Consider the following 24,266-nt stretch of genomic DNA (forward strand, 5'->3'; position numbering starts at 1 on the left):
CTTTAAGATGCCTTTAAAATATACTACAAAATAGTGTTGGATAAGATGAGATAAAATAGTGTTGGATAAGATGAGATATATTTTAGTCTTGCATTCATAAATACCATGGTAAATATTACAGAACACATTCATATAAGTGACAGAAAAATAAGTCATGACCATGCCCAGACAGGTCCACTGAACATGTACTCCCTTTTTGTAATGTTTAATTATTTTATTTCAACTAAGCATAGTTGAGCAATAAACAATTCTTTCTTCCAACTGACTTTGCCTATTTTCTGACATACTTTCCCTCTGGGGGTGCAGTGAATATTTAACCATTCATTTGAAAGTAAAATAGTGGTTGTAAAATAGGTTGAATCAAAGAGATTATTTTAATTTGATTCCCTTCTTCCTAAAGACAACTCGATGAACATAACACTCTAGATATAATTTTAACAGGACATTTCATTTTAATACTCTTGCAACATTATCATGGCTTTTATGAATACTTCTTCCATTTCAGTTAATCTCATATCTATCTTTTAAGTTAATTCAATTATCTAGACCTCATTTTGTACACAATCATGAAGGTATGAAAGATTTACCAATCTCATGTCATATCAGAGCAAACAGGAATGAATTACATCTGAAAAAAGTAAATGTTGCCACTCTTAAAATTCAGAGGCTGGTAACTCACAAATTAGTAAATTGCAACATGATTCTAGTCACTATAAAGACTACAAACTCCTGCAGTCATATTTAAACCTACAGGTAGTTTTTATTTATTTACTGCTTATACAGATGAAGAAAAATACATCATTCTGAACTAGCTGGAGTCAATGGGCTTATTTATGTTAATCCTATATAATCCTTTTTTTCTTCTTTCAACGGATATTAATTGAGTATCTGATCCTAGCCTACAAGAACAGGACAACTCTTAAATTATTTCAATATGCATTTCTCCAGATTAGAAAACCCCTTGAGAGTTATTTTTATCTTCCTTTTATAAATCTATATTGTACCTTGGTACAGAGCCTTCAGTAAATTTTTTATTACACCACAGTTTAAAAACAAAGGACCATTTAGTTTACCCAATTTGGTACATCAATTGTACATCAATTCATGCATCAAAGCCCATCTTAAAAATAAGCTGTATTTTATGGTACACTATTAGTATTATTACTAACATGCTGCCTTTTGCTTCCTATAAAATACCTCATAGGGTAGGTTATTCGGAGTTTATATGTTGTCATAATTGTTACATGTTGGTAACATTTTGGATACTGGTACCAAGTTGCTTTAGATTTGGAATCATTTACAGAGACATTTCTGGTGTAACACTGATTTTATCCTCCATTTTCCAATGTAGGTAAACTGATTAGGAGGTGATGTGGGAGTAGAGGAAAGCAAAATCCTTGTAGGCTGACTGAAAGCAAATATAATAACTCTCCCAATTTTTTTTATTTCACTTAAGAATCTGATTGTGTTGAATAGAAAAATAAGTTAACAATTTAAGTTCTTTGTCAGGACAAAAGGAAAAGTGTAGTAAGATGAAAAAGTTAAGTTCCTAAGAAAACATACACAAACATATTTCTTTGATGGTTCTAAGGGAAAGGTCATTCTAAATGATAAGCTGTTACGGCATGACAATTTATAAACAATCGGAGCTCTTTTTTTTTTGAACAGCTAGTATATTTTTACCTTAAAAATGTTATTTAATGTTCTGTTCATCTGTCTCAATAACACATGGATGTGTTGCTATGGATGATGATGATTACAGAGCCACAAAGTTTACCACAGCTTCAGTCACCAGTGCTCCCACCCAGAGAGTGTCATCCGCAGAACCATCTGGTGCTCCTTCTGCATAATTAGCAAAATATTGACTTAGCACTTAACACTCTAGGGAGGATTAAACCAATTTTTTAAGCAAGAAAAATTCCGTCCAGTTCAAAAGAGAATTGCAATATATCAAAACTTTCTCAAAAGAGATTTTATATGCATGTGGTCTGCCTGTTTTTATTATTTTATTATTGTATACCTGAATTCTACATAAAGTATGTTCCATGAACAGAATGCTCAAAAGCAGATGTTACCCCTTCATCCACCCACTGAATTCTTATTCCCAATTTGGTTGTAGTAGTGAATCAGTTAGGTGATTCAGTCAAACTAATGAAAGGAAATGTGAAGCTACACTTGCCTTAAACAGTGTTTACCTTGAAATAAGCCTATGAAGCTACTAAAACTTAAAAACACAGGAGCTCGCCAGGTTGCAAAATAACATCAGGATAAGACCATTGCATCATAATTTCTCTAATTGCTTTTCTTAAAGCAGATGTCTAAGATGAGTTCCGTACATTAAAAACAAAAGGGAAGAGATTAAGGTTTTGAACTATGCCTCTGACAAGTCCATCTTCGTATCTTATAGTCATCAGAATTCATTCAAGAGGGAAGCAAGCATGGCAAAACATAACTCAGCAAAGCATTGCACTTTAAAATGTCTTATTTCAGAACTGCAGATTGTACTTAGGTTCTTTTTTTGTCCCAACTTCTGTGAACCGAATGCTTGCCTAATGACAATGAAAACAATCAAAATCTGGTGAGTACCTATCATCTTCTAAATGAGGCACACACAAAAAACATGATAGATAAAGAAAAGCACTAAAGCTGTAGGTTCCAAATTGTGTATCAAGGCATCTCAACACACCCACTCATGATAGGGAATTCATAGGAGCCCTGTGGGATACTTTTAACTTCCCAAGAAAAACAATAATACACAACATCTTATTGATCAGTCAACAAACTACAAACACAAAATAGTCCAGAGTTCCCACATTACATCACACTACACTGTTTTCCCAGATATCATATCTTTGCAAGGCTGGATTTTCAGTGGTTATTGTGATTTAAAAAAAAGAGAAAAAATGTGCTAAAATGAATGTAGGAAAGGGAACGAGGATAGCAATGTCCAATCTGTTTCCAGTGCTTGAAAAGTATGCAGTGCCCAAGAGGCAAATACATCTCATTAGTAGCAGTGACTAAAGAATGAAATTAAAGTAGTGATCTGGCTGTCAATTTATCTGTTTTATATTTTTCAAAGAGCTACAAAGTTATTAGTACATAAATATTTAAGTTGTTTGATTCCAACCATGTAATGAAGTGAATTATTTAGGTGTTTCTTTTGGACAAGGGTGACTGTGAGAAAATTATTGACACTCTAAAGACATCATGAACCAAGAAAATTTGAAAACTTCTGACATAGAGGCTTAGAGCCTGCCTACGCCCAAATGTACAAAGCTCAAGTAAATAAAAGCACAGGTTATAAACAAAGGAAAATAACAAAAGTATCTGAAAATGCACTTTTCCAGTCAATGCCTAAATTATACAGATCCAGAGAAACAGGACAACTCTGGAATTTCTATGAGCAAAATCAAGTCTCAGCGTCAGTACCTCAAAACACACGTGCACCCTAGAAAGGAAGTACTTGAGCAGGAAGCAATAAGACAACTTGAGAAAACTATATTAAAAACATTCCCAAAAAGAAACTCACTAGAAGGACTATATTGTTAGATTTGAAAGTGGCAATAACAAAAACAAGCATTGTACAATCTCACACTCAAAGTAATCTTCACAGTATCTGGTATTATTTTTGATCCCAGACCAAAATAGGAGCAGAAAAATATACATAAGCTCATCAGAGAAATTGATAACTAAAACTGAAATGAAAAGATCATAAAATAGCACAAGGAGAAAGATCCTTCTGTATAGAATAAAGAGGATCACAAACATGAAACAATCTACAAATTATCATCTAAAGGTGGGAAGAGAGAATATAGATGAGGTTAGGAAATGCCCAGAGTTGTGATTCCAACAATGTTCCCAACACAATGCCAGTTAATATGAAGGCATGATTCTTGTTCCACAAACAAACAAGATTAAGACTCAAGTGTGAAAGAGTTTCACATTCTTGTAGGCACATAAGAATTGTTAATGTCAAAGCAAAATTTCATCTATTAGTACTACAAACTACCAGTAAAAAATGTTTTAATGCCAGGAAATACACTATTGTTACCCTCTTGTGTTCTTAAATTAGAGGCAACAAGAGTGGTTATCTGGGTTATCTATGCAGAGTTATTTTGCTTAAACTAGGTGAAACCAAAGGAAAACTTTGGTAAAAGCAGAATAATGTTGGTAATACAATAGTGACTAATAGTTCAAAGAAGCATACTTTCTTCCTTTCCCTGGTATTAGCTAACTCTGAAATATCCTATAATCTTTCTCAGGTTCTTCAAATTAATAAAATATATAATATTCATTGTGTTGGGGTTGTTGTAGGAATGGAATATGATAATAGAATAATTCTTTGAAAATGTAAAATTCTATACCCAAGTCATGCAAACAGTACTTTTACTTTCATTCTGACATGAGCTGTAGGAAGAGCCAGACATGCTAGTGATGCAGTTTCAATTCTTTAATACCCATATATATTATACTTGCACTACTCAAACTCATGGCCGCATCAGATACCCAAGCATCAAAGAAGAACAAGGAAAATAATTGCTATTCTGACTGGATTATTTAATATAGCCCATCAAAATTATTCCTAAGGGCTGGGAATGTAGCTCAGTGATGAGTCACTTGCCTACCACACACCAGGCCCTGGGTTCAATCCCCAGCACTGCAAATAATAATAGCAATAAATATTATTAAAATTTAAATTAATAAATTAAATAATTAGTATTATTACTCCTAAATACCAAGCAAGTTATCATATCTGACACTAAAACTAATAGGTAATTAAGCTATCTCATTTTCAAATGAAATGTTTGTCATTAATTATGTCACTTCCAAAATGATTCTCAAATTTAACTCCTATTCTCTCTCACTACCCTTCACTAACCCTTTACTTGCCAGTCACCTGAACTTCTAAACAGCTTAATAGATACCTCTAAATTTCACTTACTCTCCTGTCATATCATTGCTTACCCCATCCATAACATTCCAGTTGTCTTTCCTAAATATAGATGTGATTGTGTCACTACTATGTCAAAATCTGCTTGACTACAGGGCACCTCTCATCATAAACCTTGAAATCCTTACTATCCCATTAAAGGTCTTCATAAGTCTGGTCACAATTTCCTTTGCAGCTTTATTATCTCAAACACAAGACAACCTTTTAACCAAATAGGACTGTTCTCTGTTTCCTCAAAATAAATTGTACTTTCCTACTTTCAGGCCTTTGTTCATAGTCTTTCTTCCAAACAACCAGTATGTCATTCTTCTCCCACTTCTTCCTATTGAATTCAAATGCTACTTCCTCCATGAAGTCCTTTTGACTTCCTCCAAATGGAGTCAACTTTTCATTCCTTAGTGTAGTGATATTATGGACTTTATGTTTTGCTTGGACACACAAGTTTTGCTTCATATATAATACCTGTTATCTTCACTAGGCTATATGTTCATTGATTGGAGACCTGTCTTGTTCATTTTAATTATCTCTACAAAGTCTAGAAGAATGAATACTCTTCTTGAATATCCTGAATATCAGGAACTCTGTACCATGTCCATTGAATTTAAATATGGAAACCCTTTAAGCAAATTAAACTTCATTTGGAAAATCATATCTAAAAAATTAATATGAACACATTCCAAGAATGGATGGATAGAAATGTTTACCATGTGGTGTGTCACATCAAATCATATATCATATCCACTTTCATCATTGGCAAATGTTTTAAAAAACAAAAGTATCAAATAAGCTATACTTGTATTCTTCAATTTATTTTTCAAAAACACAGCATTAACTTCTTCAATAATCTTGTTTTGTGCAAAACAAGTGTATCTGCCTTTCCAAAAACCTATTTTTTGAACTCAGTTCTTGAATATAAGTCATTATCCCACAAAAGCTGAACAGAAAAGCAAATTCATTATTCAAGATATATTTTATTCACATCTAATTAGACATTTCCTTTATTTTAGAGCACTAAAAGAATTATTGTTGTACCTTCCTTCTGAAGACAGAGTGCTTTCAGATCTTAGTAGCGCTTACTTTTCCCAGTAAGAAAGGGAGAAAAGGCTATTGATCTAGCCAACTTGCCAGATTCTGAGAAACTGGGGATCAAAGAAGAAAAATAACAAATGATTTTTGGTGGCTAGAATTTAAAAATCCAACTTATTTATTAACCATGTCTTCTAAGTTCTATTTAATAGACTAAGTTTAAAAACTCCTTTTGCAAATTTCATGATGTGATACTAAGTTTAAAAAGGTACTAGTTTATCTGAATGTTAATGCATCTTTTCCTATATCGCTATTTGTTAAAATAAGACCCAGATATTTTTTAAGTGACAAGAAAATAGAGACATAAAATACAGAAGAAAAATTAAGGTCACATAATGAATTTAAATGTGGCCTTAAACACTATATAGGCTCTTAATTCTATCAAGTTTCCAAAATTTTCCTCAGATACCTTATAAGGTACTCTGACCCAATCCATGTATATAAAAGTGGGGAAAAAAGGAACTTTTTCATATCATATTATAGATAAAGCACTTTTAAAGCAAACTTTTATACCCTAATATAGTGGATGTCAATCCAAAGAAGCAACTCCAGTGGCCAAAGTGACTTTTCACTCAGGAGCAACAACTAGACTGCAGATATTACCTGTTTGTGGCAAGCATATTGACTTGCATCTCAGTTACTTTAAAGAGACTCATAAAAATTCCTAGAGCACTGAGGAGGAAAGAAAAACCCAACCCAGGCAATTAGTCAAATGGAAAGGGTCACTGCCACAGCCATTTCATTTTAGAATTCTGGAAACTTGACAACATCATAAAATTGCATTGCATTTCCAAGTTGAAAAGTTTTCCTCAATGCTTTCTGGAAATCTCACTCAGTCTGCATGGATCCAACCTACTTTCTAATATTTAATATTTGCTTTACTCTTTTTTGCAGTCTTTGTACCCTCAACTGGAACCTGCTATAAGATAAGCATTAAAATTTCTACTATGGGTGAAATTTAGTTAATCTAATTTTCCCCTCCCAAACTTCTTTCATATTTTATATCTGCCCAGTAATCCTCACTAATGGGAAGAGAAGTACTGAAGTCAGAAGGATCTAACGTGTTGAAAGCCTGTTATATAGTATTGTATTCCCTACTATCTGTTTGTGTCCTTTGTCATGTAACTTCCACTGACTCTCAGTAGAAGTCCCATTGCCAGCTTCAATGCATAGTCTGGCCAATAGAATATGAGCTGTAACATATGCCACAACCTTACAGATGCTCTAAATGAACCTGCATGGTTTGGTTCAACCTTTTTTATTCTTGGACTCTGCTGTGAGAGCATTATGCCCCAGATAGGGACTGCTCCTTTAATCTAGATCACAGATTGAAAAGGCATTTGGTCAAACAAATCCAAGTAGATCCACAGGCACCCTGCTGATTCATGACTAAGAAATATTTATTTTTCTAAGCCACTGAGACTTTGGGATTCTTTGTGACTGCAGCAAAGCTGACAACTACAGAAATTGGTAAGAGAAATGATGTTATGTTGCCAGACAACCTCAAAATCTCAGTAACTTGCAACAACAAATATTTATTTCCCAGCTTATTTTAAATGTTGGTGGGTACAGGTCAGCTTCTGAGTCTCTGTTCCAGACTGTGAGTCAGATTTAGTCTGTTCCATTGTCTTCTCATTCTGGAACCCAGGTTGAAAATACATTCCATGTTTGGAACATGCCTCTTTCATAACAGAGGGCACAGAGATAAGAAGCATGATGGAAACCTGAAATGCTTCTAAGAGCTTCTGCTCAGAAATCACAGGGCCAAGATCCAAAGTCAATGAGGAGAAAGTAGTATACTTCATCTCAAAGGAATGAAGGAATAAATGATCACCATCCACAGTACAATATGCCACACTTACGTTCTAGTCATTGTAGTAGCTGTGCTTCATGTAAGTTATCTCAATTACACGTCAGGCCAACCCTGTAAGGAAGGCATTGTCCCATTGGCCCATCACAATGGTTCATGCCTGTAATCCCAGCTACTTGGGGAGTGGAGATTGAGAAGATCATGGTTTGAGGCCAGCCCAACCAAAATGAGAGATCCCCTTCTCACCAATAAGTTGAGTGTGGTAGTACACACCTGTCATCTCAACTACATGGGATGTGTAAATATGAGGATCACAGTCCAGGCCAGCCCCAGGCAAAAACACAAGACTCTACCTGAAAAATAACTAAAGCAAAAAAAAAAAAAAAAGGTCTGGTAGAGTGGCTCAAGTGGTAGAGAACCTGCCTAGCAAGTGGTAGAGCACCTGCCTAGCAAGTGCAAGGCCCTGAGTTCAGACCCCAGTCCTGCTGCCTCAAAAAAGGAATGCATTATCCCTATATCTTATGAAACTGAAGCTCAAAGAAGTAACACTTATCCAAAGTTATTCAGAGGGAGTATGAAGGAAGAGCTGCGGGTCGCAGTTCAGGACACCTGACTCCAGAGCACTTACTCCCACCCTACACTCATGTGCTGGCTTTCTTGTCAAGTTCTAAGCATTAACTTAACAGATGAGATCTGTCTTTGTATAAAACCAGTATTTGACTACAAATGTCTTCAATAAGTAACCTTTCTAAATGAAATAGGAAACTGTAAGGGTAATGTAAAAGAGGGAAACATATGAAAATATAAGCACACAAAGATAAAAGGAATGAGCACAACAATGAGAAGATATGTGAATGGGAACTCAAGGAACTGGAAAATAAGAAGAGAAATTGATAGCACTTCTCTGGGCAAGAGTACTTACAAAAATAGCTTGCCTCCAGGGAAAACATTTTAGACTCTGATTTCACAGGCCATAAAAAAAAGCACTAGGGTGTTTCCCTCTTCTTTAAAGAAGTGCACACCCAGTTTTTTTGAAGCTGCCCAAATTCTATCATGTATGTACTATAGTACCTGTCTTGAAAGTGCAGGTCTCTTAGCTTATGCAGAGTGCTTTTTAAAATGCAAAAAACTTGCCATCCCTGATGCACCTGGATTGGTTTCTCTCAACACATTTAAGGAGTCAATTTTCATCTGAGTCATGTCTTTGAGGCTCCAGACCATGATGTGTAATGCCTGCCAATTTGTACAATTTTAATTCTGTTTCAAATACTGGCATGCTATGGTAGCAATGTAACTACTAAGTTGTTATTATTAATTTTTAATTCAAGAACTAAAGGCATTAAATACATAATTATGCCAGCAGAAGACTTTTTTTTACCATCAGGTAAGCAATAACTGAAGCTGCAGAAAGCTCCATGAGATCCTAATACTTGCAAAAGAAAGTTGGAGAATCTTATAGCAGGCCTCCAACAAAATAGTCAGACTGCCACTGGAGAAAATATAAACCACTCAGTCATACAAGTGTTCTATGCTGTTTTGTTTGAGCATATTTGAAGACTCTGTTACTCTAACATACAATGAGAAAAAAGAAAAAGGGCAAATATTTTACCAAGTAGAAGAAAACTACCCAGTCAACTTGAGTCCGTACGACCTGAGCCTAACTGTTCTCATAAACATCCACCTGTTTGTCCGCAAATGTTGCTATCTAATTAGCTACTCACAATCTCCCGGTAATATGGCTAAGCTGTGCTTAACTACCATGGCCTTGGATAATTTCTTGCAACTCAAAGTGTCAAATAAATCACATGATAGATTAAATCAATATGGAATCAATTGATACATAAATAATATATCTTAGAAATATTATCTTGTCCATTCTCAGGCATCAGTATATGATTCTAGTCTATGGTACTTGAATGAAGAGTCAGCTGTGGTCCCTTTTATAGATAACCAAAAGTGGAAAAAATTGTATAAATATAGTTTGTGACTGTGCACACTCAAATACAAATCATCAAAGTAAACCTATGACCTATTGTTAGTATTATTACTTATATGTGTAGATGGATGAAATGTACAGAGACATTTATTAAATTTAAATTGCTAAAAGGGGGCAGTGAAAACTCTATGAAATATGGCATAAAATATCATTTATTCAAATTTGTGATTATACAAGCAGGGACTAGATGAGGTATGGCAGAAAAATTATAGCTTTGAAGTCAGAAAGATATTGATTCTAATTTCAGCTCTACTATTATATGACTTTGGGCAATTAACTTCTTTGAATCTCAGATGTTTGATCATTAAATCAAATAATACTGAAAACATAGTATTTTTTAAAGATCCAGAGATGTAATCATTGAATGGGCTTAACATATGATAGACAATAAATTTTTTTTTTCAGTCTCATTTCTTTTTTATTATTTTTTTTTATTTTTTATTTTTTTTCTTTTATTATTCATATGTGCATACAAGGCTTGGTTCATTTCTCCCCCCTGCCCCCACCCCCTCCCTTACCACCCACTCCACCCCCTCCCGCTCCCCCCACCTCAATACCCAGCAGAAACTATTTTGCCCTTATCTCTAATTTTGTTGTAGAGAGAGTATAAGCAATAATAGGAAGGAACAAGGGGTTTTGCTGGTTGAGATAAGGATAGCTATACAGGGCATTGACTCACATTGATTTCCTGTGCATGGGTGTTACCTTCTAGGTTAATTCTTTTTGATCTAACCTTTTCTCTAGTTCCTGGTCCCCTTTTCCTATTGGCCTCAGTTGCTTTAAGGTATCTGCTTTAGTTTCTCTGCATTAAGGGCAACAAATGCTAGCTAGTTTTTTAGGTGTCTTACCTATCCTCACCCCTCCCTTGTGTGCGATAGACAATAAATTTTAAGAAATGTTTGGCTTGAAAGAAGTAGAGAATACATTTATATTTTTTTATGATTTCAACTGGAATACATCACCTCTTTTTTAATTTTATTTTTGAACTATTATACATTAATAATAATACGAGGTGATTTCATTGTGATAATTCCATACATGTGTAGAGAGTACCTTTGAACAAGTTTACTCACTACATTTTTATTTTTTAAAGTGACAATTCAGAATGCTAGCTAAAGATAGTGTTGTAGTTTAGATAGTAAATGTTCTCCAAAGGCCAACATGTTAAAAGTTTGGTCTCCAGAGAGGCACTAATGGGAAGTACTATGGACCTTTAGGAGGAGGGGCCTTGTGGGAGGTCCTCAGATCATTGGAATACACTCTGAAGGGCACTGTGGGAGCCCAGCCCTTTCCTCTTTCTCTTTCACTTGATGAGGTGAACAGTTGCACTCTACCACATGTTCCAGCCATGATATGTTACCATCACAAGCCCACAGCAATGGAGTAATGCATCATTAACTTGAACCTCCAAAACTAAACCAAAATAAATCTTTTCTCTTTATAAGTTAATTATCTCTGGCATTTCATGGTAGTGGCAGAACCCTAGCTAACAAAGATGAAGCAAAAGCATTTTTTTTCTCAATTATTCTCCTTTGAAAACACCCAAAAAGAATGAAGAAGAGAGATGGGAATAATCTTCAATAAAGCAGTAAAATACCTACAAATACAAAGTACAGAATGAAGAATATCATCCAAATACATTTCACACAGAATAAGAGGGAATACTATGTTCTGACTCAATCTCCTCAAACTTCAAGCAAAAATAAATTTCTCTTAAAGTAAGTATCACAATCTAAAAGTATACAAAATTATCCTCTGGTTAAAGTGATGTGATGTAGGACAATAAGAAACAACAGAACTAGTAAGGAGTATACCTGTGAAAAAATACCCAAGTTCCACACAGAGGAACCCAAGAAAAGTAGTTCAGTGAGGAAGAAGCACACAGAGAGACCATCTTGTCTATAATCTAATCACTTCAACATGGCCTGAGGGGAAGGAAAAGAAACAGAGATGACCAGGTGGCAATGCAGATTGCCTGACTTAAGGTGCTTCATTGTAAGCCATACCAAACTTCTAATGCCCCAAACTAAGAGATGTTGGCATAGAATGTAAAGCAGGTAAAAGGAGGTTTTGCAAGACAACACATGTCAATGAAAGCTTAAGATTAATGAAAAATAAAAACTGTCCCAACTCCCTCTATGCTGTCCCTAAAATTGTTTTTCAGAAAATAATTGTCCAGTATAAAAAATGTCCCCATTTCATTTGAAGATAAGCAATAAGAATGATCGGCCCTGGACCTATACTGTATATAAACATACATAATAAAAATGGAATATTATTTAAAGATAAAGACAGGAATATATTCTAATTTGTTCTGTCAGATATTTTCACTCATGTCATAACTAAATTTATTTGATATACATATCAACCCTGTAGGATAAGTATTAAATTTTCTCTTTAAAAGTTTTTATTTTTAAAATGACAATATTTGAGGCTTAAAGTCATATAGCTTTTAACTATTGGGATCTGAATATAAGTCCAGGCCTTCTAAATGAAAAGGCTACACTCTAAGCTGTGCTGGAGAGTTTTCATACACCAGAGAAGACTGGAGGGAGTAACATGTGATAACTAAATCCATCTTCCTTTTATGTATATTTCTCATGAGTATTTATAATTCACTAATTAAACCAAAAGTATGCCATTTTTAGACTATATTAATGTGAATTTGCTCATTCTAATGACTTTGTGGATTTCTTTTGATTCTGATTCTTTCTGGAGATGCAATAATAAAACCTGTTTTTTCAGTTTGGCAACTAAAATGTTTTGCTTAAGGACCAGATTCTGCTGTATTTTGCTTATAATACTTTTCCTCATGATATCCAGTATTTCTTTTGATTTGGGGGGGTCACACATACACAAAAACCTCTAAAGTAATTCTTCCTTTTCTAAGCAATAAGTAAGAGTTAACCATTGTTGTATTTGTCCTAAATAGGAAGGAAAACAGCAAAAAAAAAAAAAAAAAAAAAAACCTTCTCTTGTCTAAAGTGGAAATCATTCCCATTTTCCTTACTATTTACCTATTTTTGATATCTCCGTTATGTTAACCATGTTTACGATTTTTAATCATTCTTAACTGTACAAGTAGTATGTTTTGTTGTGATATTTAACCATTTGTTACTAATATTTTACTACCTGAAGAAGTTTGGAATAGGTTTCTTCAGGTATTTTGTCACAGTTATGGAAAGGTGACTAAAACAATCACCAGGGAGGCACACCTGGTTTCTTGAGCACATTGCAGCCTTAGTGACTTCTCGTTAGGTACTCGAGAATCAATTAAATCTTCTGGTATTTTTCTAGTGAAAAAGGTGCTATTTCTCGAGCATTTTTCTATAATGACTCCAGGGAAAATAAAAATAAATAATAGATCTGTGGATGTAACTCGGTGGTAGAGTGCTTTCCTAGTATGCTCAAGGTTCTGGGTTCAATCACCAACACTGAAAAAGACAAAGAAAATAAAACTAGACACAGTATAACAGTAAAATAAAATGCAGTCTCAATATCAACCTCTGGTCTCAATGATATAATGGCAAATGTTTTCCAGCACTGGGCATGCAAAGCTGAGTTGTAGATTATTAAGGTCTTAAATTTACGAAGTGTAATCGTCCTTCACGGGTGAGATATTGTTTATTCCATGGAGGAACATTTCAATTTAAATTAAACTTTTGAATGTTTTGGTGATTGCTGAAATAAGTACACAACAAGGGGAAGACAAGAGAATATTTCCTCTATTCAGCATAATACAAATATAATATGAGTTTCTGATAGAAATATTTTCAAGAAAATGAAATCACTGAATTAAAATTTCATTTAATATTGATGCCCTGTATCATCAAAAAATACTTAGACACAAAATTACAGATTGGTATCTGTTTAAAACATAATACTTAGCATATTGATTACATTCATTCAGCAAAAAAAAAATCAGAAAATGTTTAACATAAATCAAAAGTATATCATATCAGTACCTTGCAATGGAAACATAGTATTTAAAACTAAATGAATATATCTTTGATGTTTTTGGCATAACTTTTAGTCTGTGAAATTGAGTAAGATTAATAGGTAACTATGGTGGCTGAAAAACTGTTCATCTCCTAAAAATTAAGTAAGATGGAGAATTAATAGAAAGCTCAGTGAAGGGAACCAAAAATAAAAACCAAAAAATAAAAAATCTTGCATGTTGAAATCTTTTTTTTTTTTTTTGGCCATATTGGGGGGCTTGAACTCAGGGCCTACCTTACACTTTAGGCCATTCCACCAGCCCTTTTTTGTGATTTTTTCTTTTCAAGATAGAGTCTTGCAAACTATTTCCCCCAGCTGGCTTCAAACTGTGATCCTCCTGATCTCTGCCTCCTGAGTAGCTAGAATTACAGGTGTGAGCTACCAGTGCCCTGCTGCATGTTGAAATCTTAACAGACATACTCTAAAATCTGAATTCTGAAGAAGTCAAAGGTGAAAAATACTCTTGAAAGTCACCTTTTAACTTCTTTCACTCCTTTTCAGCAGCAGTAAATGATTACATTTTCACCCTAAGATAAATGTTTAAAGTGTGCAAAATTTTAATAACAGTAGTATGCCCTTATTGAAAGCAGTATAGAAATAATGTATCTCTAACTTTTTATTTTCTTCAGTATAGAAATAATGTATCTCTAACTTTTTATTTTGTGTTATTAGGGTACATATTTGGGCAGAAGGTAAATAATAAGAAAATCCTAGCTCCTTGAAGGGAAGTGCCCACACACTAGAATAATCATATTACATCATTTGGTGACAATAAATTTGTTCAAATATCACTTTAAATATAAATATATTATTACTATAAACAACCGTGCTTATATTTAATAAGATATGGAGAAAAATAATGTACAAATAAATAAAATGCATAGTTCCAAGGATAATTTAGATGACCAGTTTTTTAAAAGCCAATAATTAGAATCAGAACCTATCTATACAATAAATTTGAAATAGATGATTTCTAAGATCCCTCCAACTCGACAGGAATGCAGCTCTCTAACTTGTGAAATATCAGAAGTCCCCAACACACTTTTTTTTTAATTTTTATTTTTTTATTATTCATATGTGCATACAATGCTTGGGTCATTTCTTCCTCCTGCCCCCACCCCCTCCCTTACCACCCACTCTGCCCCCCTCCCTCTCCCCCCCACCCCCTCGCTACCCAGCAGAAACTATTTTGCCCTGATTTCTAATTTTGTTGTAGAGAGAGTATAAGCAATAATAGGAAGGAACAAGGGTTTTTGCTGGTTGAGATAAGGATAGCTATACAGGGCATTGACTCACATTGATTTCCTGTGCATGTGTGTTACCTTCTAGGTTAATTCTTCTTGAACTAACCTTTTCTCTAGTTCCTGGTCCCCTTCTCCTATTGGCCTCAGTTGTTTTTAAGGTATCTGCTTTAGTTTCTCTGTGTTGAGGCCAACACACTTTTTCCAAAAGTTCTTCCTAGAACTTGAAGTGTACATTTCCACAGAAACATGGATAGCAACAGCAATTAAGAATCGTATGCCAGTGGATTGTAACACTCTGATTTCTATAATGTGAGATAGGCATGGTAGTGCATGTCTATAACTCCAGCACTTAGGAAGCTGAGGTGGGAGGATCATTAGTTCCAAGCCAGCCTGGACCACATGGTGAGACCTTGTCAAAAGGAAGAAATAAAGAAAGAACAGAGGGGAAGGAAAGAAGAGAGAAAAAGAAGGAGGAATTGAGTTAGACCTGGGAACTTCAAGAACAAACTATGCTCCTGACTCTCAAATCCCTACCATTTTAAAAAAGAAAAAGGACACCACTGGAGTTGGCAACAGTAGTTACAAGAGCTAAGCATGAGACGTCAACAAAGGTTTATCCATCACGTCTCCACTCTTTGACATCACCCCTTTCACCCTGTTAATGAAACCTTCACCAACAAAGCTACATACATGGTACTATGACCACATAATTGCCAAGAAGGAAAGGTTTCTGCTGAACTTTAATGTGAATATCGATTAGTTAGGGACTTGTCAGAGATATGTTTTTACAATACTGTGATTTAATAGTGACAGAATTTGACCTATATATTGAAGAGCAGTACGACATTAGTCTTTTTAGTCATTTAGTGTCTAATTTTAAGACACTAATGTTGACTCACTGAAAATATCACCACTAGAATCTTTCTAAAATTAGATATGTTTAAAAAAATGTTTTGCAAGTTGGTGAAAGTGTCTACCAGATAATGGTCTTTTTAAAGTTATCTGCAAACTACTCTCCAGTAGGTTATATACCAGACATGGTATATAACGGGGAAAGGTATTATTATTATTTATAACTATGCCCCAAAATCAAGTAAGCAACACTCCTTATTCCTTGTTTCTTTTTGAGGTATGATTGATGCTTTGAAAATTTGGTCCTGAATGAAAAATAATTTTAATTTTCACAAAAAGCAACATTGGAAATTCCTAAAATCCAGGCGTTGGGCATTGTGCCTTTCTAGTTGTGAAAATTGCCAAACTCTGACTTAAGAAGTCATTTGTTCTACCAGCCAGGACCTGATATACAAGCATATAACCAAAATAACAATTCTCCCTGAAAAAGGCAGAATGAGTCAGTCATATGTTAATAGCTTTGTTTCTTAAAATAGTTGGTTTGATAATTTGTTTTTATTACTTTTGTTTAGGGTCTGATCCAAGCATATTTTAGTTTCTGCAACTTAAATTTGCAAGTGTTATTTTCCATTTTGCTGGCAATTGTTATTCTCCAGATCTCCCTCACATGAGAGAACTATTATCGATTGTGAAAGCACAACAGGTGGGTCATATCAAAGGTCACATTAGTTCTGTTCACAAGCCCAGACAGAGGGATCTCATTATCCTTAATAAAAACAGAAGCTAGTAAGAAAAACATATCATTGAAATAACATGTCACCATCCATATGCAACAACTTCATACAGTAAAAGTACCACTTCAAATTCTGCTGCTGGCTATGGTAGTGTGGTGTGTGTGTGTGTGTGTGTGTGTGTGTGTGTGTGTGTGTGTGTGTGTGTGTGTGTGTGTGTGTGTGTTTGTGTGTGTATTGTTAGTTATAAAAATAAAAGATGACTTCACAAATTTCTACAGCAATTATTTCAACTATTAAAGTGTTGACTCACAGAAAAACCTCCCAGAATAAACCTATCCTACAGAATTATAGAAAGATAAGAAATTTTGAGCACTTTAATCAATAATGTGACAAATATTTTAATAACCACAATTATTAACAAAACAAGAAACTGATTCAGAATCAGTTTGCAGCCCATTAAAATTCTGTTGAGCTAAAACAGGAATGTTACTCAATCTTAATATATCATGAATAAAAATATTTCTTATGCATACCCAGTGCTCTGCACCGTTAGAACTTGAAGGTTTGCTCAGTAAACATTTTATTTTGGAGACTGATAAATGTATGGGCTGTTTTCTCTTTCAAGTTCAGGGGCCAATAATTGGTAAATGGTATTACTCATAGTCCACTAACTCTACTTCTGAAAAAATGTAGTATTTTATATCCAAGTCAAGAACACACACACACACACACACACACACACACACACCCTAACCCACATACTCTCTAAGAACATTTTTAATTAATTAGGTACAAATATTAACTAAGCAACTACTAATATGCCAGGAAATGTACATTATTAGGGACTCTACCTTAAATGCCATTCTTCTTAGTAGGCTCTTCCTCCATACTAACCTTGGAAATGAATTTAACTAGCCAAAATTGAATGAATATGCAGTTGTCTAGGAAAACATTTACTGTGTAGAACAATATGTACTACCATGTGCTTTTGTCCAAATGATATAGATCTTTTTATATCTAAACCAGTAAAACTGTCAGCTTAACTTTCTTTTAATTCTCAGCATTAGTGGCCCCAGTGATGATATCACACACCTAAGAAGAAAAAGTTTTCTAGTTAGCATACAAGTTTCACAGGATCAAAATTCTTTCTTGATCACAATATTCTGAGCATGAATTTCAGATTCAGTCTTCATTGCAAGGATCTGAAAATCAGTACATCCAGACATGACTTGATGTTAAATTAAATAAATATTTTATAACCTTAAATTTCACAATAAAATTATTTTAATGTTCCTCATACAATACTAAAATAAAGATTATGAGTAAGATAAAGTAATAATGGTTAATAATTATTATCAGTATATGCCTGGCACTGTTCTAAATACAATGTGTTTGTGTGTAATATACATAAGTGTCACATATGTATGAGTATTAAGTGAACTGATATATACACAACAATTATATCATTATTATCTTCATTTCAGAAATGAAAAAACAGAGACTTTAAGGTAATATATCTCCTTTCATATGCCTGAAATATCTTTCAACTATTCCATTTGAATAATATAATTTTAATGTTGGGTTTTGTCAAAAGTTCTTAACATTACAGGTATTTACTGTGTCATTAAGCTAGCATTTACTTGAAATGGCATAACATTATCATTAAGAAATTAGCATTGAGGATTATGCAACTTCTAAGATAAATTTATTAAAGAAAAGGATGCCTAAATTCATCTAGGCTTTATACCTGAATTAAGGGGTCCTCATCTTCATATCATATCCATGAAAGTTCAATTTGATTTTTCTTTGATACAATGATGTACAATTTCTACTTCTCACCACAAGAAAGTAACAAAAACTAGATTTACCTTGATGCCTTAAACAACTTAAGCAGCCAAAATATGTGATACCATAGTTTTCAGGAATTGATCAATATGTAGTGAAGGATCCTTGAGAAAAGTAAAACAAATGAGTTGAGCCTACAGTTGTTCCTAGAATCTTTAAGCCACCATATAGATAGGGGTGGTCTTAACCTAGAAGTCTGAATTAAGAAAGAAATATTGACAATCAGAGAGACCAAGAAGGCTAGAATTATAAGGGAAAGTACTGAAGGAGGCGCTGCACAAAGAAAGCACCTCAGAGATCTTCAGAGGAGTCCAGTTTAGTTTTTAGCTGAATTGATATCTGTGCATAGGCTACAGGAAATTGTCTTCATCTGGAAAAACAATGGATGAAAACCAGTAGTTTGAAAATGTATGAAACTCACACACAGCTAAATATACTTCATGTTCCCATTGAAAAGATCTCAAAATACATGAACATTGAAGAGAGTCACAAGAAATGTCTCACCAAGAAGTAAACCTAAACTATTCTTAGGACACACTGTCTCACAAAGAAAGCTTAAAAGGAACCCTTGCTAACTGATTCCAAGTAACCTAACTGTTCCAGGCATGCCACCATATTATTTACAGGAATAAAACAAAATCAAGCACCCAATATCAAACACCCAATAAAATTCACAATACTCATCACCAATCAAAAGTTACAGATCTTATAAAACATTGCTGAAAAAAATTAAAGAGGACCTAAATAAATGGAAGACTTAATATTGTTAAGATGCCAATATTTCCCAATGGGTCTACAGATTCAATGTAATCCCTGTCAAAACCCAAAGGCCATAGTGGAGTGATTATAGATAATAATGTACTAAATATTTTAAAAAGCTAGAATAAAGATTTTTTAAATTTTCACATGAAGAAATAGCAAATATGTTTAACCTAATTTAAACATTGTACAATGTATACATGTGTCAAAACATTATATGTTAACCCACTAATACATACAACTTTTATGTTTTCATGTATCAACTAAACATAAATTTTTAAAAACCCAATGGTTTCTTTGGAAGAAGTGAAAAAAACTAATTATAGAATTCATATGAAATTTCAAATGGCCCTGAATAGCCAAAACAATGTTGAGAAAGACTTACGCTGGAAGACAGACACATTGTAATTTCAAAATTTTCCACAAAGGTACAGTAATCAAAACAGTGTGTATTGACATAGAAGAGAAATATAGACTAATGGAACAGAAATAAGAATTCAGAAATAAACCCATGTATATATGAGCAAGGTTTCCAAGACCATCCAATGAGGAAAGAGTAATCTTCAACAAAAGGTGTTGGGAGAACTGGATATTCACATGCAAAAGATTCTTACCTCAAACCATTTACAAACATAATTAACTCACTCAAAATATATCAAAGTGCTAAACACAAGGATTAAAACATAGAACTCTTATAAGAAAGCAAAGCAAGATGTCTTCTTTACAATATATTCCTAACTCAAAAATACAGCATCATGCTGATAAAGCATATGCAAGTTATTTTTACCATTATTCTCAAATGTGAATTAAATGTTACAATAGCAATAAAAGCATTAAAAGTTTTCACTACCAATACTCTGGAATTAGTAGGTATATGTAGGAACTTTCTCAATGGAACCCCAGCAGCACAACAACTAAGAGATAGCATAGATAAATGGGACCTCATAAAACTAAAAAGCTTCTGTTCATCAAAAGAAATGGTCTCTAAACTGAAGAGAACACCCACAGAGTGGGAGAAAATATTTGCCAGCTACACATCAGACAAAGGACTGATAACCAGAATATATAGGGAACTCGAAAAACTAAATTCTCCCAAAACTAATGAACCAATAAAGAAATGGGCAAGTGAACTAAACAGAACTTTCTCAAAAGAAGAAATTCTAATGGCAAAAAAAAAACACATGAAAAAATGCTCACCATCTCTAGCAATAAAGGAAACGCAAATTAAAACCATGCTAAGATTCCACCTCACCCCTGTTAGAATAGCCATCATCAAAAACACCAACAACAACAGGTGTTGGTGAGGATGCGGGAAAAAGGGAACCTTCTTACACTGTTGGTGGGAATGTAAACTAGTACACCCATTCTGGAAAAAAATTTGGAGGCTACTTAAAAAGCTAAACATTAATCTACCATTTGGAATACCACTCTTGGGGATATACCCAAAAGACTGTGACACAGGTTACTCCAGAGGCACCTGCACACCCATATTTATTGCAGCACTATTCACAATAGCCAAGTTATGGAAACAGCCAAGATGCCCCACCACTGACAAATGGATCAAGAAAATGTGGTATCTATACACAATGGAATTTTATGCAGCCATGAAGAAGAACAAAATGTTATCATTCGCTGGTAAATGGATGGAATTGGAGAACATCATTCTGAGTGTGGTTAGCCCGGTTTAAAGACTAAAAATCGTATGTTCTCCCTCATATGCGGACATTAGATCAAGGGCAAACATAACAAGGGGATTGGACTTTGATCACATGATAAAAGCGAGAGCACACAAGGGAGATATGAGGATAGGTAAGACACCTAAAAAACCAGATAGTATTTGTTGCCCTCAACGCAGAGAAACTAAAGCAGATACTTTAAAGCAACTGAGGCCAAAAGAGAAGGGGACCAGGAACTAGAGAAAAGGTTAGATCAAGAAGAATTAATTAACCTAGAAGGTAACACACATGCACAGGAAATCAATGTGGGTCAACTCCCTGTGTAGCTATCCTTATCTCAACTAGCAAAAACCCTTGTTCCTTCCTATTATTGCTTATGCTCTCTCTACAACAAAAGTAGAGATAAGGGCAAAATAGTTTCTGCCGGGTAGAGAGGGGGTGGGGGGGAAAGGGAGGGGGTGGGGAGGGGGGTAAGGGGACGGGGTGGGGGGAGGGGATGAAATGACCCAAGCCTTGTATGCACATATGAATAAAAATAAATAAATAATTTTAAAAAAGAGTTTTCACTACCTTGAAATTATCTTTTACCTCTCGTGATATTATGATTAGAATTGGGATTGTGAGTTTTAATTTTAAAACTATCAAGAGTACTATTTATTGTTAACTTGGAAGTCTCACGGCTGGTAGAGTGGCTCAAGTGGTAGAGTGCCTGCCTATCAAGCACAAACCCCTGAGTTCAAATCCCAATACTGCCAAAAAAAAAAAAAAGGACACCTTAACTTGGAAATCCCAGAGAACACAAATGAATGGTTACCTTGTACAGTGAGCTGATGTTCTGAACAATCAATGAGTCATTGAAGAAATTAGGAAAAGAATTAACATTCCTACACTGAAATGAAAATTAGAACACAACTCAACAGAACCTATGGGACACAACAAAGGCAATCAAAGGGAAGTTTATAGCCAGGCACAGTAACATCAGAAAATTAGAGAGACCTCAAAAAAAAAAAAAAAAAAAAAAAAAAACTTACGATGTGCCTCAAACTCTTATAAAAACAAGAATAAGAATGTAAATTAGTACAACCACTATGAAAAGCAGTATGGAACTTCCTCAAAAAACTAAAAACAGACTTGCAATACAATCCAGCATACCACTCCAGAACGTATACCTGAAGGATATGATACAGGCACTTACACACCATGTTTACTGCAGCACTATTCACCATATCCAAGCTTTGGAAATAGCCCAGAAGCCCCACAATTGATGAATACATTAAGAAAATGTGGTAGCGATGGCTTGGGAAGGGGGCGGCTGACCGCTGGGCTGGGAGCCGGCCCAGGGCCCTGAGTCTCCGCGGCCGCTGATCCGAATGGCCTGCGCCATGGCCACCTCTGCTGCCTCCTTGGAGCATTGAGAAGCTGCACGAGATTTTCCGCAGCTCCATGAAAACCTACGAGGGTTGTCTGAGAGGTTGCTGGGGACAGCAGGGAAACAAAGAGAAGAAGTTGATCAGAGATGTTGATGAAAAGCAACTGGAAGCAAATGAAACGCTGGCAGAGATGGAGAAAGAACTATGGTATGCACTTTTATCTTTCCGTAACCCCATGGTGTCTAAGCTGCAGGACCACCAGAGGGACCTTGCCAAACTCCACCGCGAGGTGAGAAGCACTGCTTAGACAGCCACACCGCGGGTGCCAAGGAGGCATGAAGTTCGGTGTATATGCCTTAGAGAATAAGCATATGAATCAGCGACAAACTCAAGGGCATTGCTACTACAAGGCACTGAGAGCCTAAACTGGGCCACCCAAGTATCAAGTGTTCAGAGTATCGAATTGCCACAGAGACTGACTATATTGACTCAGAAATCATCGAAGAGCTGAGGGCGCAACTAAACCAATTGGAACACATCAAGAACAGACCGGTAAACACTAGTGAAAACTTGAGCAAAAATTGAAAGATCCTCCATACAATGTCCAGAAAAGTGACAACCAACAAGCTGTGGCTTTCTATCGTCATCTTATTGGAGACAGCCATTCTGGGAGGCCTAGTTTATTACAAATTCTTTCGCAAGCACTGAACTTCCTATAGGGAAGCGTTTGTGAACCAAAACATTGACACTGTGAATGAATGGGTTAGGGATACTGAGTAACATGTTGCTGCTGTGGGCTAACCATTTCAGGAGGCACTGTGTAGTCAAAGGAGGGAAGTAGATGGAAAAACAGGTAAATATGAAGGAAGAGTTTATATATATATATATAAAATCAAGGTAATAAATGCTATTTATGACTTCTTCAGGAAAAAAGAAAAAGAAAATGTGATACATATACATAATGGAGTATTATTATTCAGCCACAGATAAAAATGAAATTATGTTGTTTGCAGGTAAATGAATGGAAATGAAGATCATCACATTAAGCTACGTAAGCCAGACTCAGAAGGACAAAGGGTGCATGTTTTCTCTCGTTATGTAATAGCTAGACCTAAAACATAAATGTTATACATAAGTACATATATGATCTTATACAGATACAGATATACAGAGAGAAAATGATTGTAATGGGTCTGTCTGAAGAGTCTATAGGGAGGTGGGAGAGGAAAAGAGAATGATAGTGAATAATATTGAAAAACACTGCATTTGTATATGAAGATAGCATAATAAAATGCACTGAAAACTGTTCAATAAAAGGGGAATGGAGTGATAAAGAAAGAGTAAATGATATAGGGTGTTAATTTGATTAAAGTACAATATAAACATGTGAGAAATACCAAGGTGAAACCCCTTTGAACATTCAATATGCACTTTAAAAAAAAATGGACAGGAAGGTAAAACAGTACCCCAGTCCTAGGGGAGGGATACAACTGGAAGGGGGAAAGAGTAAGCAGAGACGGAGAGAGAGGGCAAATATGATTGATGTACTTTGTATACAAGTATGAAAATAGAAGAATTAAACTTCTGTTGAAACAAAAAAAATCTAAAAATAATTTCAACAGGTTTCATTCTTCCATTTTCATACACATGTATAAAGTACTTGTACCATATTCATACAGACCACCTTAGTCCTCTCTTTCACCCTCTTTCATCCTGCTGGTATCCACTCCCAAACAGAATGTGTTTTACATTCCTGTCATTCATTTTAAGGACTAGATTCTGCATATGAGAGAGAATATATGATATTTGTCTTTGTCATTCTGGTTTATTTCACTTAACATTATCATCTCTAGTTCCATCCATTTTCCTGCAAACATTTCGTTCTTCTTTACAACTGAATAATATGCCATTGTCTGAATATGCTACATTTTCTTTATCCATTCA

General features: G+C 34.8%; 1 protein-coding gene and 1 pseudogene across 9 annotated transcripts in view; one reads left to right on the forward strand and one right to left on the reverse strand.

The window, feature by feature from the left end:
- Window positions 1-24,266, reverse strand: part of Sox6 (SRY-box transcription factor 6) — a 576,267-nt gene that overhangs the window by 501,499 nt on the left and 50,502 nt on the right. The window lies entirely within an intron of this gene.
- Window positions 22,335-23,030, forward strand: LOC109693793 (vesicle transport through interaction with t-SNAREs homolog 1B pseudogene; annotated as a pseudogene).

The sequence above is a fragment of the Castor canadensis genome, chromosome 1 (assembly GCF_047511655.1).
Source record: "Castor canadensis chromosome 1, mCasCan1.hap1v2, whole genome shotgun sequence".
NCBI lineage: Eukaryota > Metazoa > Chordata > Mammalia > Rodentia > Castoridae > Castor > Castor canadensis.